Source organism: Triticum dicoccoides, chromosome 7B (genome assembly GCF_002162155.2).
Source record: "Triticum dicoccoides isolate Atlit2015 ecotype Zavitan chromosome 7B, WEW_v2.0, whole genome shotgun sequence".
NCBI classification, from domain to species: Eukaryota; Viridiplantae; Streptophyta; class Magnoliopsida; order Poales; family Poaceae; genus Triticum; species Triticum dicoccoides.
The window spans coordinates 78,288,500-78,307,649 of NC_041393.1; positions in this window are offsets into that span (position 1 = coordinate 78,288,500).

Below are 19,150 nucleotides of genomic sequence, written 5' to 3' on the forward strand. Positions count from 1 at the left end.
GTGAAATCCGTCAATGATTGGGTCTAGGACCAATGCGGCGAATCCGCCGTGACGGATGCTAGTGGGGTGGTCCCTTCGATCAAAAGTGATTGGGCAGGAGGACCATGGGTTGAACTTTGGGGCGACTGGCTCCAACGCATAGACATCCTTGAGAGCACGCTTCCGCTCCCTTTTGGGGATGTGGGTTGCGTATATCATGTTCACCGCACATGCGGGGGGAATCCCTTCTGTCCTCTGTTGTTCGGCGGCCAGGGCTCCTCCTCGTCATCGCTACGCAGCCCCTTGTCTCTGGTTTCGGCACTTAACTTGCCTGCCTACTTGAACACCCAACAACCTCTGTTGGTGTGGTTGGCTGGTTGTTTGGGGGTGCCGTGTATCTGGCACGAGCGATAGAGTATCCGATCTAAACTGGATGGGCCCGGAGGGTTTCTTTTGAATGGCTTCTTCCGCTGACCGGGTTTAGAGCCTCTGAATCCGGCATTAACTGCCGTATCCTCAGTATTGTCACCGTTAATGCGACGCTTGTGCTTGTTGCGACGTGACCTACCATTGTTGTCCTTGGTATCCGAATTGCCAGGGCTCTTGGTTATGTTATTGCTACGAGCTAGCCAGCTGTCTTCTCCCGCGCAAAAGCGGGTCATGAGTGTCGTAAGGGCTGCCATAGATTTTGGCTTTTCCTGTCCTAGGTGCCGGGCAAGCCATTCATCTCGGATGTTGTGCCTGAAGGCTACAAGGGCCTCGGCGTCCGGACAGTCGACTATTTGATTTTTCTTGGTTAGGAACCGTGTCTAGAATTGTTTGGCCGATTCCTCTGGCTGCTGGATTATGTGGCTTAGGTCATCAGCGTCTGGTGGTCGCACATAAGTGCCCTGGAAGTTGTCGAGGAATGCGGATTCCAGGTCCTCCCAGCAACTAATTGACTCTGCTGGCAGGCTGTTAAGCCAATGCTGAGCTGGTCCTTTAAGCTTGAGCAGGAGGTATTTGATGGCGTGTAGATCATCACCACGGGCCATGTGGATATGAAGGAGATAATCCTTGATCCATACCGCGGGATCTGTTGTGCCATCATATGATTCGATGTTTACGGGTTTAAAACCCTCTGGGATTTGATGATCCATTACTTCGTCTGTGAAGCATAGTGGGTGTGCGGCGCCCCTGTACTGGGCTATATCGCGACGTAGCTCGGATGAGCTTTGTCTGTTGTATTTGGCCTGGCCGTATTTATCATATCCGGCGTGACGGTTATCGTCACGTGACATAGGGCGCCCACGCGATCCGTAGATCGATCTTGTTTGCCTTACCTTATCCTCCAATATGTCTCGCAGGTCTGTTGCGTTTCCCCGTGCTCTGGCATTCTTGGAGTGGCGCCAGGGTGCAGCTTGGTTTGAGGGCCGAAAGGCCTCTCTGTCGCGGCCACGGGGTGGCCGATCAGGCGCATTGTACGTTGGTGATGTAGGTTTAGTTGCTTCCTCCTCTAGTTGGGGTAGCAGCCTGCACTTTGGGTAACTCTTGGAGGGGCGTTCGAGTTTATACTCTTCGGCCGCCAGGACTTCAGTCCATCTGTTGGCTAGCAAATCTTGGTCAGCTCTAAGTTGCTGCTGTTTTTTCTTGAGGCTGCTCGCCGTGGCCATAAGCCTACGTTTGAAACGCTCTTGTTCGACGGGATCCTCTGGCATGACGAATTCGTCATCGTCGAGGCTTTCCTCGTCTTCGTAGGGAGGCATATAATTGTCGTCCTCGACCTCCCTGTCTGCCGCTCTCTCATGAGGGCTGGCTCCTTCGTCCTCCTGCGCCGAATCCTGCTGGAGGGGGTTGTCTTCGGCACTGTCCGGGGTGATGATGTCTCCGGTGCCGGACTCGCCATTATTGCTTTGGCGGGATTTAGAGCGGCGCCGCTGACGTCGGCGCTTGGCTTGCTTCTTGGAGGGGTCGTCCTCCGTTTTTTCATCGCCCTCCCCTGTTTTGGGGGTGTCCACCATGTATATGTCATATGAAGAGATGGCCTTCCAGTGCCCTATAGGTGCTGGTTCTTGGTCGTCTCCTTCATTGGCGTCCATACCGTCGATGTCTTCGGAGTCGAAGTCAAGCATGTCGGTTAGATCGTCGACAGTGGCTACAAAGTGGGTGGTGGGTGGGTTTCGAATTTCTTCATCGTCCGGCTCCCAACCCTGCTGACCATAGTCCGGCCAGGGCTCTCCTAACAAAGAGAGAGACTTTAGTGAATTCAGGATATCGCCAAAGGGCGAGTGCTGAAAGACGTCCGCGGCGGTGAACTCCATTTGGAGCCCAATCGGGTTCGATTGGAAGGGGTGCGGAAGATTCGGAGTCCGACACTTTGGAGTCACGGGCCTTGCAAAGGACTAGGCTGGTATTCCGCTCTATCGCCGTAGAGATTGCGGCTCCTAGGGCGGCATCCAACCGTCCGTCCCCGACTGGCGCAGTCGGCTCCGAGCTAATGGTCGGAGCGGACACCTGAGCGGCGCTCTGGGCGCTGTCCAGCAGCAGAGCTAAATCATGCCCATCGTGACAGTGCGGCGCGCTCGGCCGTGGCTCGAATCCGTCAAAGATCAAGTCCCTGCGGATGTCGGCCATGTAGTTTTCGCTTCCAAACCTGACCTGATGGCTAGGGGCGTAGCTTTCGATCTGCTCCAGTGTCAGGACCCCGATTCTATGCCACACCGATCTAGCATGTAACACCTCATATCACTTTGTGGCCTCACGCACGGTATTCCCACGGGTGTCGCCTTACCATGCTCGCGACCGTTTGCGCCTTTTAGCACACGTATATGATAGTGTCGCTAGCATCCATATGACAAGAACCCGGGCTGACATGGCTAGTCGTGAACCCGAAGTGGCACTAACTTATAGGGACAGGCATACATGACCCAACATCGAACGTGTCGGTCATCAGCGAGTGAATCCGGGCTGTAGCAACTGGGCTAGCAGGACTCTGGTAAACCGGGCTGTAGCAGGCTAACAGGACTCCGGTAGACACCGCGTGATATTTCCCCGAAGGGACAGACACATGAACGAAGAAGGACACATGCCGGCCAGCCTAAGTGTTCCGGAGCAGTAGCAAGCTACCAGGGCTGAGTGGAAGCACTAGGAGACATTTCCCGGTAAGAGAGGCTACTAAGGATAAACAACTAGATAGTCAGATCCCACACATAGCAATACACATTACACGTACACATAACATGCAAGTATGTGCTGTACAACATGGCATCACAGCATAACTCAACAACTCATATAGATAAAGGCTCAAAAGAGCCATCATAGCATTTATTACAAACAGGGGTCACATGACCCAACATTCAGAGCAAACAAGCAACAAGCGGAAGCATTAAATGTCTGAGTACAGACATCTACAAATGAAAAAGGCTAAAGAGCCTGACTATCTACAACATCCGATCAAGATCGTAGCTGAGGTACAAGCTACTCGTCGAAGTACACGAGAACACTAGTAAGACCGAAGTCTCTGCTGCAAAAGCATAAATAAAGCAACATGAGTACAAAAGTACTCAGCAAGACTTACATCAGATCCTATCATACATGCATTTGTATCAAGAGGGTAATGTGGGGTTTAGTTGCAGCAAGCCAGCTTTGACTCAGTGGCTATCCTGTTCTACGACTACGAGAAATTTCTTTGAGGTGATATGACGCACACGAGTCCACTAATCACCACACAATACACTACTATGGATTCATCCCCGTCTCCTTACGAGAAGGCCATCCATAGCACTCACACTTGTCTTGAGCATTTTAGAGTATCCACTTCATGTTTTCTATGTACCACGCAAGCATCCAAGAAGTCCATAACCGCGGACCCGGCTATTCGAATAGATCATGTTAACCCTGCAGGGGTGTACTTCTTCACACACGCTCTCGCCACTTACCGCCATGTACACGTCATGTATCTCGGCAACCTTCAAGCGGAAGCCTGGCGAGGGTGTTGGCCATGACCTGACTAACCACACAAGACTCTAGCCCAGGTTTATCGCCTATTTGGGTTCCATCCACAAGGAGATCTGGCCGGGGTGTCGCTCACGGCCCCAAACGATGTGTGCAGGGTTCCCAAGCCCACCTCGCCGGATGGATCTACGCTTGGTACACTGTGCCACTTGTGCCTAGTCTATCCCAAGCCCACCTGGCCGGGTGCCACTTGGTAGACTACTAACACTACCTACAAACACCAGAAACTAGTTGCGACTCCTGGACACAGACCAAGTTGGTTAATAAGTCGAGAGGGGCCGAGTTACCGGAACCCAATGTGTGGTAGTATCAAGTCATTGGACAACATACATAGAACTCAGTGCTTAAGGACGGTTCCAGTGAGACAACCCACCATGTACTCCTACATGGCCTCTCACCGCTACCTTTACCAAATCGTGTTCACACACTTAACTCTCAGCATCAGAACATAGCACTGCACTCCAATTCATTCCCAATGAATCAGACCTGACACACTCTAAGCAATAGCAAGCATGGCATAGTAGGAACACAACAGTGGCTTCAATCAACTCCTACACATGCTAGTGGGTTTCAATTATTTACTGTGGCAATGACAGGTCATGTAGAGGACTGGGTTCAACTACCGCATCACAAAGTAGCAGTTGAAATGTTGTTGTACTAATGCAATAACTGAGAGCAGGAGCGAGAGAGTAGGACTGTATCGGAATGAACAAGGGGGTTTGCTTGCCTGGTAGATCAACAAGGAAGGCACTGCTCCTCAGACAGGTACTCTGGAACGGACTCCGAAGCAGGACCTATCGAGAAGGAACGGTGTCGGCAATCAATACACAAACATATGCAACAATATGATGCATGAAGATGGCATGTAGATGTGATGTTGTTTGAGCTAATGCAACTAGTATTCAAATTGAATGAAGTCCATTTGAATCAAGGGTTCAAATGCAACTCCAAATTAAGCTCTTATATATATGCCATTTTAGTATTTCACTTATACAGTAGGTATAAGTTGGTTTGACATGCATGAAACTGGTACCAATGGATAGATTGCATTTTTCTGATAATTTTTCATATATAAATTATTTCAATCTGAGCTACAGTTGAATTTCTATGAATTTTTGAAGTTTTGCTAATTTTCTGGAATTTCCTGATTAAATTAAAATCCAGAAAATAAATAATTGTGTCAGCACTGCGTCATGCTTGCGTCAGCAAGTCAACAACGCTAACTGGTCAAAGCTGACGTGTGGGGTCCACACGTCAGTGACAGGGGTTAGTTTAAACCTAATTAAAAGATTAATGGCGCTGGGGCCCACTTGTCAGTGTTAGGGGTTAAATAAGCGGTGATTAGCACTAAGCTAATCACCTGACGGGCCAGACCCACCTGACAGGCCGACGCTGTCAAGGCGGTCAACCCCACCGGCGTTAAGCCACCGGCGAGGCCCGAAATGGCAGAGCACCGCGGAAACGGGCTACGGTGCCCCGTTCGCAGCGTGGCTGGGCTCGTTTGAGAGCCCATACCAGCGCGCGTCAAGCGGTGGTGCTAGCCGGGCCTGGGGTGGCCGGAGGCGACAGCGAGGAGCTCAGCTGCGGTGGCCGGAGCTCGGGTGAGGCGCGAGCTGCACTGTGGTGCGCGTGCGGGAGAGTTGGAGTGCTGGTGTGTGCGTGCGCGATGCGGCGAGGGCGATGGACACGCCCGGTGGACCAAATGGTCGCCGGAGGCGCGTCGGCAGAGAGCGCAGGTGGCGGCGGTGCGGTCGAGCTAGGTGCAGTCACTACGGCGTGCGAGGAGGAGAACGGAGAGGGGAGGAGAGGCCAGTAGCTCACAGCGGTCACGACGAACGGGTCGGCGAGGTCGGGGAGGAACCGAAGCGGTCGTAGCGGCGAAGGGGATCTCCGGCGGCCCGAGGAGGAAGAAGGGGTCGGGGACGACGCTGCAGGGCGCTTCTGCTCGCGTGGCTTGGCGGGGAGGACGATGACGATGTAGCGGTGCTTCTGGGTGCAGCGACAGGGCGAGGGGTGGCCGGTGGCCACGACGGCGAGCAGCGGCGCTCTCTGGTGCGCTCGGTGGAGAGAGGGAGAGGGAGCCAGAGGAGGGCAGAGGCACGGGAGAGAGGGAGTGAGGCCGGGGGATCAGGGCGGCACCGAGAAGAGGCATCACGACGTCGCGATGGCAGGGGAGGCAGGCAGGCGAGCTGGTGGCGTGGCGCTCCGCCCGTGCACGCGCGTCGGCCACACGCCTGGCCTACTGGCGCTAGGAGGACGACGGCGGTGGTGGGCTGGGCCGGCCTGTCGGCCGCTGGGCTGCCAGGTAAGTTGGCCCAGGTAGGGTTTTCCCATTTTGTTTCTCTTTTCTATTTTCTGACATTTGTTTGGTTTAATAAAAATAGTAAACCATTTTATTTTCTTATGCCAATTTTTATAGAAGCTAGTTATATTATTAGAGAGCTCCTTAATAAATGGCATAGTTTTTGGACAATATTTTATATATATAACAATATATATCCAAAGCAAATAATTACTGCATTAATTCCAAATGCCCAAAAGAAATACTTATGAGCTCCTAAAAATATTGGTTTGATTTTTATCTCTGTCCAATATTTTCAGAGAGCAACATGAGCATTTTCTTGGACCTCTTTGGAGCACTTTTTATTTGGGTCATTCCAAAAATGATTCTGATGGTTTCACAAATCCCCATTTCAAATTTAAATGGAATTTAAACATGATGCACAAATGACTAGCTAGCCTTGAGCACACCAGAACTAGGGATGTCACAACTCGCCCCCACTTGAAAGAATCTCGTCCCGAGATTCAGGGGTCGACGGAAAGAAAGTGGGGTACTCAGGTCGAAGACGATCTTCTCGCTCCCAAGTAGCTTCTCTCTCGGAATGATGAGACCACTGAACCTTGAGAAACTTGAAGTTATGACGTCGAGTGACACGCTCTGCTTGATCAAGAATGCGAACCGGGTACTCCCGGTATGTGAGGTTATCTTGGAGATCAAGCGTTTCGTGGTCCACTCCGCGGATAGGATCCGAGAAGCAACGCCTGAGTTGAGAGACGTGGAAGACATCATGCACTCTGGAAAGATGTGGAGGTAGTTCCAACTGGTAGGCAACCTCTCCTTGTTTAGCAAGAATGCGAAAAGGACCAATGTAACGAGGAGCCAACTTGCCCTTGATACCGAAACGATGGGTACCCTTCAAAGGAGTAACCCGAAGGTAAGCTTTGTCGCCAACTTCATAAGTCATATCCTTATGATGACGGTCATACTGGCTCTTTTGACGAGACTGGGCTGTTTTCAAGTTCTCACGAATGATGTGAACTTGCTCTTCTGCCTCCTGGATCATGCCCGGTCCAAAGAATTGTCTTTCACCGGTTTCTAACCAGTTCAAGGGTGTTCGACATCTTTGTCCATAGAGAATCTCAAAAGGAGCTTTCTTGAGACTGGATTGATAGCTATTGTTATAAGAAAAATCGGCAAAAGGAAGACATTTCTCCCAATCCATACCGAATGAGATAACACAAGATCTGAGCATGTCTTCGAGAATTTGATTGACCCTTTCCTCCTGACCACTCAACTGAGGGTGGAAAGCGGTACTGAAGGAAAGATGGGTTCCCATGGCAGTTTGGAAACTCTCCCAGAAATGAGAAGTGAAAAGACTGCCACGGTCTGAATTGATCTCTAGTGGAACACCATGAAGTGACACTATTCGAGAAATATATAAGTCAGGGAGCTGACTAGCGGTGATACTCTCTCGAACAGGAAGGAAATGAGCCACCTTGGAAAGACGATCAACAACTACGAAGATAGCGTTATTCCCTTTCTTGGTCCTGGGAATGCCGGTGATGAAGTCCATACCAACTTTATCCCATTTCCATTCAGGAATAGCTAAAGGCTGAAGGGTGCCAGCAGGTCTTTGATGCTCTGCCTTAGCGCGACGACAAACGTCACAATTAGCAACGAAGTCGGTGATTTCTCTCTTCATCCTAGTCCACCAGAACCTCTGGCGTAGGTCCTGATACATCTTAGTACTACCGGGATGAATCGTGAGAGGGGATTCATGCGCCTCCTTAAGAATCAATTGTTGCATCTGCAGACTCTTGGGAACCACCAAGCGGTTCCCAAAGTAAACAACACCTCGTTCATCCATAGAGAAACAACCAGCTACTCCCTCGGAGATATTCTTCTTGATTCGGGAGATTCCTGTATCATGCTTCTGGACTTCTATGATATGATCCACAATAGTAGGTTTCGCCACCAAGGTAGAAAGGAATCCGTGAGGAGCAATGTGAAGGTTAAGCTTACAGAATTCCTCATGGAGAAGTGGTTGGCCCTGCTGCAACATGAGATTGTTGCAATAGGATTTATGACTTAGTGCATCAGCCATGACATTGGCTTTGCCTGGGGTGTATGTAATCCCTAGATCATAGTCTGAGATCAACTCCAACCAACGTCTTTGCCTAAGGTTCAAATCTGGTTGGGTGAAGATATACTTGAGACTCTGGTGATCGGTGTAGATCTTGCAACGTTTACCAAGAAGGTAATGTCGCCAGGTCTTGAGTGCATAGACTACGGCTGCAAGCTCTAGGTCATGTGTAGGATAATTCTCCTCATGTGGATGCAACTGTCGAGATGCATAGGCAATCACATGACGATCCTGCATAAGAATGCAACCTAGTCCTTGTCATGAGGCATCGCAGTAGATAACAAAGTCTTTAGTGAAATCCGGTGGCACAAGTATGGGAGCAGAAGTCAGGCGTCTTTTCAGTTCCTGAAAACTGTACTCACACTGTGGGGACCACTCAAACTTTTTATTTTCTTGAGAAGTTCCATGAGGGGTTTGGCTACTTTGGAGAAGTTTTCAACAAAGCAGCGACAATAGCTGGCTAGACCAAGGAAACTCCTAACTTGTTTAACGATTTTAGGTGGAGTCCAATCAAGAACGGCCTTAACTCTCTCCAGATTGACAACAATGCCCTTACCAGAGATTATGTGGCCTAGGTAGGTCACTTCTGGCAACCAAAATTCGCACTTGGAGAACTTGGCATAAAGGCGGTGCTCTCTGAGTTTTTCTAACACAAGTCTAAGATGTTTGGCATGCTCTTCCTCGCTCTTCGAGTAAATAAGAATATCATCGAGGTAAACCACGACGAACTTATCTAAGTACTCCATGAAGATCGAGTTCATCAAGCGGGAGAAAGTAGCTGGGGCGTTGGTTAGACCGAAAGACATGACGGTGTACTCGTACTGGCCATAACGAGTGACAAAGGCCGTCTTAGGAATGTCCCCATTTCTGATCTTGATTTGGTGGTAGCCTAACCTCAAATCCATCTTGGAGAAGACTGAGGATCCAGCGAGCTGATCATATAGGTCGTTGATCCTAGGGAGCGGATACTTGTTCTTTATCATGACCAAATTAACGGGACGATAATTTACAACCATCCAATCCTTACCATCCTTCTTCTTGACAAAGAGGATGGGGCAAGCCCAAGGAGAAGAACTAGGACGGATGAAACCCTTTTGCAAGGACTCATCAAGTTGTTTCTTAAGCTCGGCTAGTTCTAAGGGTGCCATCTTATAAGGTCTCCTAGAGATTGGAGCAGTTCTTGGAATAAGATCTATGACGAACTCTACATCTCTGTCAGGTGGAATGCCTGGCGGTTCCTCTGTAAAGACATCCGGAAAGTCACGGACTACCGGGATATCTTCAAGGTCTGGAAGAGGGCTGGCATTAAGAGAATAGAGCTGACGCTTTGCAACTCTGGTGGAGACAGTGACTATCTTGCCAGATGGATGTGTAAGCTGAACAGACCTGGTGAAACAATCAATCTTGGCATGATGAGATGTCATCCAGTCCATACCCAAGATGATGTTAATATTCGAAGACTTGAGGGCTATAAGTGATGCAAGGAATACAAGTCTGTCTACAAGGATTTCATTACCATGGCTTACACTAGAAGTTTGCCATTTGGATCCAGGGGTTTGAATAAGTAGTGGGGATGGCATAACACAAAATGACATGTCGTGCAAGCGGGCATAGCTTTCAGAAATGAAGGAATGAGATGCTCCAGTATCGAACAGAACAGATGCTGGATGACAGTTGACAAGGAGTGTACCAAGAACAACATCTGGATCATCATGAGCGTCTTTAGCTGAGACATGATGCACACGTCCATGTTTAGGGTGAGAGGACTTGGCACTGATCATCTTGCGTGGTGGCTTACCACGGACAACAGACTTCTCGGGCTAGGATGGAGCAACACTGGTCTGAGTGCAAATACGGGCGATGTGGGCTGGCTCTCCGCACTTGTAACAAATCTTGGAGGTAGGATGTGGACCCGCATTGGCAGGCGGTCCACCAATAGGCCTGGGTGGAGCATATTGCTGAACTGGATGAGGTGCCACATAAGATGAACTCGGTGTATATCCGGTGCTTCTGAGAACTAGAATGAGAGGAAGAACCCGAATCACGGGGGTGCTTACGAGACTCCTCGTAAGTGAGCTGAGCTGTCTCTGCATTGATGGCCTTGTTCACAAGAGCTTGGAATGTATCACAATGATGCAGGTGGAGATCACGATGCAACTTGGGGTTGAGACCCTTCCGGAACCTAGCCTGCTTCTTGGCGTCCGTGGACACCTCTTCTGTGGCATAGCGGGCGAGGTTCTCGAACTCTCTACTGTAAGCATCAACAGCCATCTTACCCTGGGTGAAACTACAGAACTCTTCTCTCTTGCGATCGATGAGGGCCTTAGGAATGTGATGCTCGCAAAAAACCTCAGCGAAATCGCTTCAGGTAGGAATCTGGCCAACTGAAAGCATAGCTTCATAGTTCTGCCACCAAAGACTAGCAGGACCTTCCAGGTGGTATGTGGCATAGGTGACTTTGTCATCTTCAGCTACGTTCGCGGAAGACAGCTTATGAGTGATGCTATGGAGCCAGTCATCTGCATCGAGTGGCTCAATGGAATGATGAAAGGTAGGTGGGTGCAAGCGAATGAAGTCATGAATGGTCGCAGACTTATTGGACTGATGTGCGCTGTTCTCCTCAATACGTGCCAACAAGTGGTTAGACTCACGCTTGTTCCTCTCCATTTCTAACATGAACTCTGCCAACGAAGGCTGGTCGGGAGGATCCTCATCCCTACCATCTCCGTGGTTCTGGCTACGAGCAACAAAACTTCGCTTAACTGATGACATCCTGAGAAACGAAACCAAGGACGGAATCAGCATCAACTATAGGCTGTAGAATGTAGGACAAGGAAATTAGTAACTCTCAAAGTCCTAGGGAAATTCCGGCAGCATAACGGCAGTAAAATGCTCAGAATGAGACATCCTGCTAAACATGGGGTAGTACAACAACTCAACAACACCACTCAAGGTTCTGGGATAGTACTAAACAGACTACACCGGAAGTACTTGAAACTGGGGTATGACTCTGATCAACCAATCCTATGAGACTACGGAGTAGTAACACGTGATCCTGATAGACGGAAGAGAGAGCCTAGTTCCTTCACCCCGTAGGAAAGATAGGACGACTCAGATCAGAAGGCCATGAGGTAAAAGGAGTAAAAAGAGCCTTACGTTCCTTCCCACAATCAATTCCCTTACATAACTAGAGAATTTCTAGACTCAACTTCGACCAGTTTGGCTTGGTAATCCTACAGGCAGTCAGGCTCTGATACCAAAGTTGTCAGGACCCCGATTCTATGCCACACCGATCTAGCATGTAACACCTTATATCACTTTGTGGCCTCACGCATGGTATTCCCACGGGTGTCGCCTTACCATGCCCGGGACCGTTTGCGCCTTTTGGCACACGTATATGATAGTGTCGCTAGCATCCATATGACAAGAACCCGAGCTGACATGGCTAGTCGTGAACCCGAAGTGGCACTAACTTACAGGGACAGGCATACATGACCCAGCATTGAACGTGTCGGTCATCAGCGAGTGAATCCGGGATGTAGCAACTGGGCTAGCAGGAGTCCGGTAAACCGGGCTGTAGCAGGCTAACAGGACTCCGGTAGACACCGCGTGACATTTCCCCGAAGGGACAGACATAGGAACGAAGAAGGACATATGTCGGCCAGCCTAAGTGCTCCAGAGCAGTAGCAAGCTACCAGGGCTCAGTGGAAGCACTAGGAGACATTTCCCAGTAAGAGAGGCTACTAAGGATAAACAACTAGATAGTCAGATCCCACACATAGCAATACACATTACACGTACGCATAACATGCAAGTATGTGATGTACAACATGGCATCACAGCATAACTCAACAACTCATATAGATAAAGGCTCAAAAGAGCCATCATAGCATTTATTACAAATAGGGGTCACATGACCCAACATTCAGAGCAAACAAGCAACAAGCGGAAGCACTAAATGTCTGAGTACAGACATCTACAAATGAAAATGGCTAAAGAGCCTCACTATCTACAACATCCGATCAAGATCGTAGCTGAGGTACAAGCTACTCGTCGAAGTCCACGAGAACACTAGTAAGACCGAAGTCTTCGCTGCAAAAACATAAATAAAGCAACATGAGTACAAAAGTACTCAGCAAGACTTACATCAGATCCTATCATACATGCATTTGTATCAAGAGGGTAATGTGGGGTTTAGTTGCAGCAAGCCAGCTTTGACTCAGTGGCTATCCTATTCTACGACTACGAGAAGTTTCTTTGAGGTGATATGACGCACACGAGTCCACTAATCACCACACAATACACTACTATGGATTCATCCTGTCTCCTTACGAGAAGGCTATCCACAGCACTCACACTTGTCTTGAGCATTTTAGAGTATCCACTTCAAGTTTTCTATGTACCACGTAAGCATCCAAGAAGTCCATAACCGCGGACCCGACTATTCGAATAGATCATGTTAACCCTGCAGGGGTGTACTTCTTCACACACGCTCTCGCCACTTACCGCCATGTACACGTCATGTATCTCTGCATCCTTCAAGCGGAAGCCTGGCGAGGGTGTCGGCCACGACCTGACTAACCGCACAAGACTCTAGCCTAGGTTTATCACCTATTCGGGTTTCCATCCGCAAGGAGATCCGGCCGGGGTGTCGCTCACGGCCCCAAACGATGTGTGCAGGGTTCCCAAGCCCACCTCGCCAGATGGATCTACGCTTGGTACACCGTGCCACTTGTGCCTTGTCTGTCCCAAGCCCACCTGGCCGGGTGCCACTTGGTAGACTACTAACACTACCTACAAACACCAGAAACTAGTTGCGACTCCTGGACAGAGACCAAGTTGCTTAATAAGTCGAGAGGGGCCGAGTTACCAGAACCCAATGTGTGGTAGTATCAAGTCATTGGACAACATACATAGAACTCAGTGCTTAAGGACGGTTCAAGTGAGACAACCCACCATGTACTCTTACATGGCCTCTCACCGCTACCTTTACCAAATCGTGTTCACACACTTAACTCTTAGCATCAGAACATAGCACTGCACTCCAATTCATTCCCAATGAATTAGACCTGACACACTCTAAACAATAGCAGGCATGGCATGGTAGGAACACAACAGTGGCTTCAATCAACTCCTACACATGCTAGTGGGTTTCAACTATTTACTGTGGCAATGACAGGTCATGCAGAGGAATGGGTTCAACTACCGCAGCACAAAGTAGCAGTTGAAACGTTGTTGTCCTAATGCAATAACTGAGAGCAGGAGCGAGAGAGTAGGATTGTATCGGAATGAACAAGGGGGTTTGCTTGCCTGGTAGATCAACAAGGAAGGCACTGCTGCTCAGACAGGTACTCTGGAACGGACTCCGGAGCAGGACCTATCGAGAAGGAACGGTGTCGGCAATCAATACACAAACATATGCAACAATATGATGCATGAACATGGCATGTAGATGTGATGCTATTTGAGCTAATGCAACTAGTATTCAAATTGAATGTAGTCCATTTGAATCAAGGGTTCAAATGCAACTCCAAATTAAGCTCTTATATATGCCATTTTAGTGTTTCACTTATACAGTAGGTATAAGTTGGTTTGACATGCATGAAACTGGTACAAATGGATAGATTGCATTTATCTGATAATTTTTCATATATAAATTATTTTAATCTGAGCTACGGTTGAATTTCTATGAATTTTTGAAGTTTTGCTAATTTTCTGGAATTTCCTGATTAAATTTAAATCCAGAAATTAAATAATTGCGTCAGCACTGCGTCATGCTTGCGTCAGCAAGTCAACACCGCTGACTGGTCAAACCTGACATGTGGGGTCCACATATCAGTGACAGGGGTTAGTTTAAACATAATTAAAAGATTAGTGGCGCTGGGGCATACTGGTCAGTGTCATGGGTTAAATAAGCGGTGATTAGCACTAAGCTAATCACCTGACGGGCCGGACCCACCTGACAGGCCGGCGCGGTCAAGGCGGTCAACCCCACCAGCGTTAAGCCGCCGGCGAGGCCCGAAATGGCGGAGCACCACGGAAACGGGCTACGGTGCCCCGTTCGCAGTGTGGCTGGGCTCGTTCGAGAGCCCATACCAGCGCGCATCAGGCGGTGGTGCCAGCCGGGCCTGGGGTGGCCGGAGGCAACAGCGAGGAGCTCGGACGGAGCTCGGGTGAGGCGCGAGCTGTGCTGTGGTGCGCGTGCAGGAGAGTTGGAGTGCTGGTGTGTGCGTGTGCGATGCGGCGAGGGCGATGGACATGCCCGGTGGACCAAATGGTCACTGGAGGCGCGTCGGTGGCGAGCGCAGGTGGCGGCAGTGCGGTCGAGCTAGGTGTAGTCACTACGGCGTGCGAGGAGGAGAACGGAGCGGGGGAGAGAGGCCAGTAGCTCACAGCGGTCACGACGAACGGGTCGGCGAGGTCGGGGAGGAACCGAAGCAGTCGTAGCGGCGAAGGGGATCTCCGGCGGCCCGAGGAGGAAGAAGGGGTCGGGGAAGACGCTACAGGGCGCTTCCGCTCGCGTGGCTTGGCGGGGACGACGATGACGATGCGGCGGTGCTTCTGGGCGCAGCGGCAGGGCGAGGGGTGGCCGGTGGCCACAGCGGCGAGCAGCGGCGCTCTCCGGTGCGCTCGGTGAAGAGAGGGAGAGGGAGCCAGAGGAGGGGAGAGGCACGGGAGAGAGGGATTGAGGCCGGGGGATCGGGGCGGCACCGAGAAGAGGCATCACGGCGTCGCGCTGGCAGGGGAGGCAGGCAGGCGAGCTGGTGGCGTGGCGCTCTGCCCGTGGGCGCTCGTCGGCCACACGCCTGGCCTATTGGTGCCAGGAGGACGACGGCGGTGGTGGGCTGGGCCGGCCTGTCAGCTGCTGGGCTGCCAGGTAAGTTGGCCCAGGTAGGGTTTTTCCATTTTGTTTCTCTTTTCTATTTTCTGACATTTGTTTGGTTTAATAAAAATACTAAACCATTTTATTTTCTTATGCCAATTTTTATAGAAGCTAGTTATATTATTACAGAGCTCCTTAATAAATGGCATAGTTTTTGGACAATATTTTATATATAAAACAATATATATCAAAGCAAATAATTACTGCATTAATTCCAAATGCCCAAAATAAATACTTATGAGCTCCTAAAAATATTGGTTTGATTTTTATCTCTGTCCAATATTTTCAGAGAGCAACATCAGCATTTTCTTGGACCTCTTTGGAGCACTTTTTATTTGGGTCATTCCAAAAATGATTCTGAGGGTTTCACAAATCCCCATTTCAAATTTAAATGGAATTTAAACATGATGCACAAATGACTAGCTAGCCTTGAGCATACCAGAACTAGGGATGTGACATCCAGATGGCCAAGCGAATTGGCCCGCAGTGCGAAGCCGCCGAATACGAATATCTGTTCGGGGAGAAAAGTCTCACCTTGGACCGCGTCGTGGTTGATGATCGAAGAAGCCATCGGTCCTAAAGGTGATGACACAGAGGAACTCTCAATGAAAGCACCAATGTCGGTGTCAAAACCGGCGGATCTCGGGTAGGGGGTCCCGAACTGTGCGTCTAGGTGGATGGTAACAGGAGACAAGGCACACGATGTTTTTACCCAGGTTCGGGCCCTCTCGGTGGAGGTAAAACCCTACTCCTGCTTGATTAATGTTGATGATATGGGTAGTACAAGAGTTGATCTACCACGAGATCAGAGAGGCTAAACCCTAGAAGCTAGCCTATGGTATGATTGTTATTCGTCCTACAGACTAAAACTCTCCGGTTTATATAGACATCAGAGAGGGCTAGGGTTACACAGAGTCGGTTACAATGGGAGGAGATCTTCATATCGTATCGCCAAGCTTGCCTTCCACGCCAAGGAAAGTCCCATCCGGACACGGGACGAAGTCTTCAATCTTGTATCTTCATAGTCCGGGAGTCTGGCCAAAGGTCATAGTCCGGCCATCCGGACACCCCCTAATCCAGGACTCCCTTAATCGCAACTTCTCCAATAAGTCGCTAAGACACCTTCCCCAAGGTGGGCGCCAACTGTCGTGGGTCTAAGTCTGACAGTAGAATAGGGGGGTAGGAATGGAGAGGCAAGATCCTAGCTATGGAGTAGTTGTGTACGCAAGGTATTTACAAGTTCAGGCCCTTCTCGGAAGAAGTAACAGCCCTACGTCTCGGAGCCGGAGGCGGTCGACTGGATTATACGCGTATGAATTACAGGGGTGCGAACCCTTTACACTGAGGAGGGGGTGGCTTATATAGAGTTTGCCAGGCCCCTCCGGCCCTCAGTTATGTAGGGTTTAAAGTATATTAAGGTCTGGCATTACTGGTAACGCCATACATAAAGTGCTATCATGACCATAAAGACTACTTAATGACAGACCGTTTGTGTCCAGAGTGACTCTAGATCTCCTAGCGGTCGAGTGAGTGGCTTCATGGTCGAGTGTCTTCGAGTACGTCGAGTGAAATCCTTCCAGGTCGACTGAAAGGTAGTTTCTTCTAGAGATGTCCTTGGGGAGGGTACCTTGGATAGGTCCATGACCCTACCCTAGGTACATGGCTTCATCACATACATCATTTGAATAGCATATCACTATGAATTTCTTTTTATTCTGAATGAACTTATAATAATCACATTTAGACAAAAAAATACTAAGAATGTTTGTAGGTGTTTATTGATATTAAAAAAAGCTTAAGAAAGTTGACTTCAGTAGCAAACTCACTGATGAGGTTATGTACCTAGGGTAGGGTCATGGACCTATCTAGGATACCATACCCAAGGACACCCTTAGAAGAAGCTACCTTCCAGTCGACCAAGAAGGACTTCACTCGACGAACTCAAGGACACTCGACGATGAAGATAGCCACTCGACCATGAAGCTAACCACTCAACTGCCAGGAGACCTAAAGTCACTCAGCACGCAACGGTCTGTCATTAAGTAGCTTTAATAGTCTTCATGGCACTTTATGAGGGCGTTACCAGTAACACCCTATCTTAATGTACTTTAAACCCTGCATAACTGAGGGCCGGAGGGGCTGGCGGACTCTATATAAGCCACCCTCCTCCTAAGTGTAAAGGGTTCGCACCCCTGTAACTCATATACACAGAAACCAGTCGACCGCCTCCGGGCTCCGCGACGTAGGGCTATTACTTCCTTCGAGAAGGGCCTGAACTCGCTAAACACTCGTGTGTACAACTACTCCATAGCTAGGATCTTGCCTCTCCATACTTACCCCCCATTCTACTTTCAGACTTAGAACCATGACAGTTGGCGCCCACCGTGGGGCAGGTGTCTTAGCGACTTTTTGGAGAAGTTGCAATTTGTCTGATTGCCTTCATCATGGTTTCTGGCGGAGCTCTGGTCGAGGGCCGTGAGATCCGTCTCGGTGCGCTCGCTTTCATCGCCAACGACTCCGCTTGGCTCCAGGAGGCACAACTCAACATCGATGCGCTCCCCGTCGGCGGGGCGACACACTTTTGAGCGTGTGTCCGCGGCGTCCTGGTGCGGCAGCCGTCGACCCCATACCGGTCGACTCCTGTGCCGTCCTCCCTCCCTGTCTCCCGCCAGTGCAAGCGCTCCAGTCGGTCGAGACTTCAGCGGTGGGTGAGACACGTAGTGGCTCGCCAATCGGCCACCACCCAAGTCGCGGCAATTGAGCCCGATGAATCTCTCTACGGCCTGTTCGATTTGTCGACTGGCCCCGTGGAGACCGCATCTGAGTGCGACAATAGTGATCCAACGGCGGAGGTCCTGATGGTCAACGGGCCTCGTAGCCCTCCCGGTTTCCCCCGCGCTGACGGGATGGACGACGGAGGCGACCCTGCTCAGGCCCACGAAGAATATCAGCCTGAGCCACTCACTTCTCAGCAAAGAGAACATCTTCGCCGCCGGAACATGGATGCCCTGCATACTCCCATCGCAGGAGAAACTCCTGAGGCTCGTGCCTTGGAAGAGGCGCGTTTGGCCAACTTGGCTGAACGCACTCGACTGGAGAACCTCCAGCGAGCACTCGGCGAGCGTGTGCGTCAACGAGTACCTGACTCCAGACGACGTCAGCTTTTTCCTCAACCGACTCAGGTATATCGAACCCCGATTCAGAATTTGGCAGCTGCAGCCCGTATAGCGGAGTCAATTCAGCCCTCCCAGTCGGAGGCTGGAAGAGGCTTGATGCAGATCAGGGATTTACTCCGGGTGCCAGGAGATCAGAATTCAGTTGTGTCACAGTCGCGCAACAAGATTCACAGCCGATCCGTCGCTGTGAATACTGTTCAGTCGGCTCACAGCCCAAGGTCACCTCCGAGGCACGTGGGACGTGAAGGCCGGCGGGACCACTATGATGACCGATTTGCCCGTGATGATAGGCGTCGAGTGCCCACTCCTCCCCCGAGAAGTGGGTCTAACGCCCATCGGCAGCAAGACGACAGGCTCCAGCTCAGCGTTGGGCGGAGAGCTCCGATCGATCCCAGAGAACCAGGCTTTGACGCGAGATCCGTCATCGTGCAAGGTTTGGTCGACCGGAACAGAGCTCATAGAGGTGGCCATGACAGAGATGTGCCCACAAGCAGCCGGGTCCATGTTTCAGGTCCAGAATGCTTTAGCAGAGCCATCAGAGCCGCAGTTATACCCCCCAATTTCAGGTTGGCGACTGGGGTAAGTAAGTTCACCGGAGAGTCCAAGCCTGAAACCTGGCTTGAAGACTACGGAGTGGCGGTACAGATTGGTGGTGGTAATGATGAGGTGGCCATGAAGCATTTGCCACTCATGCT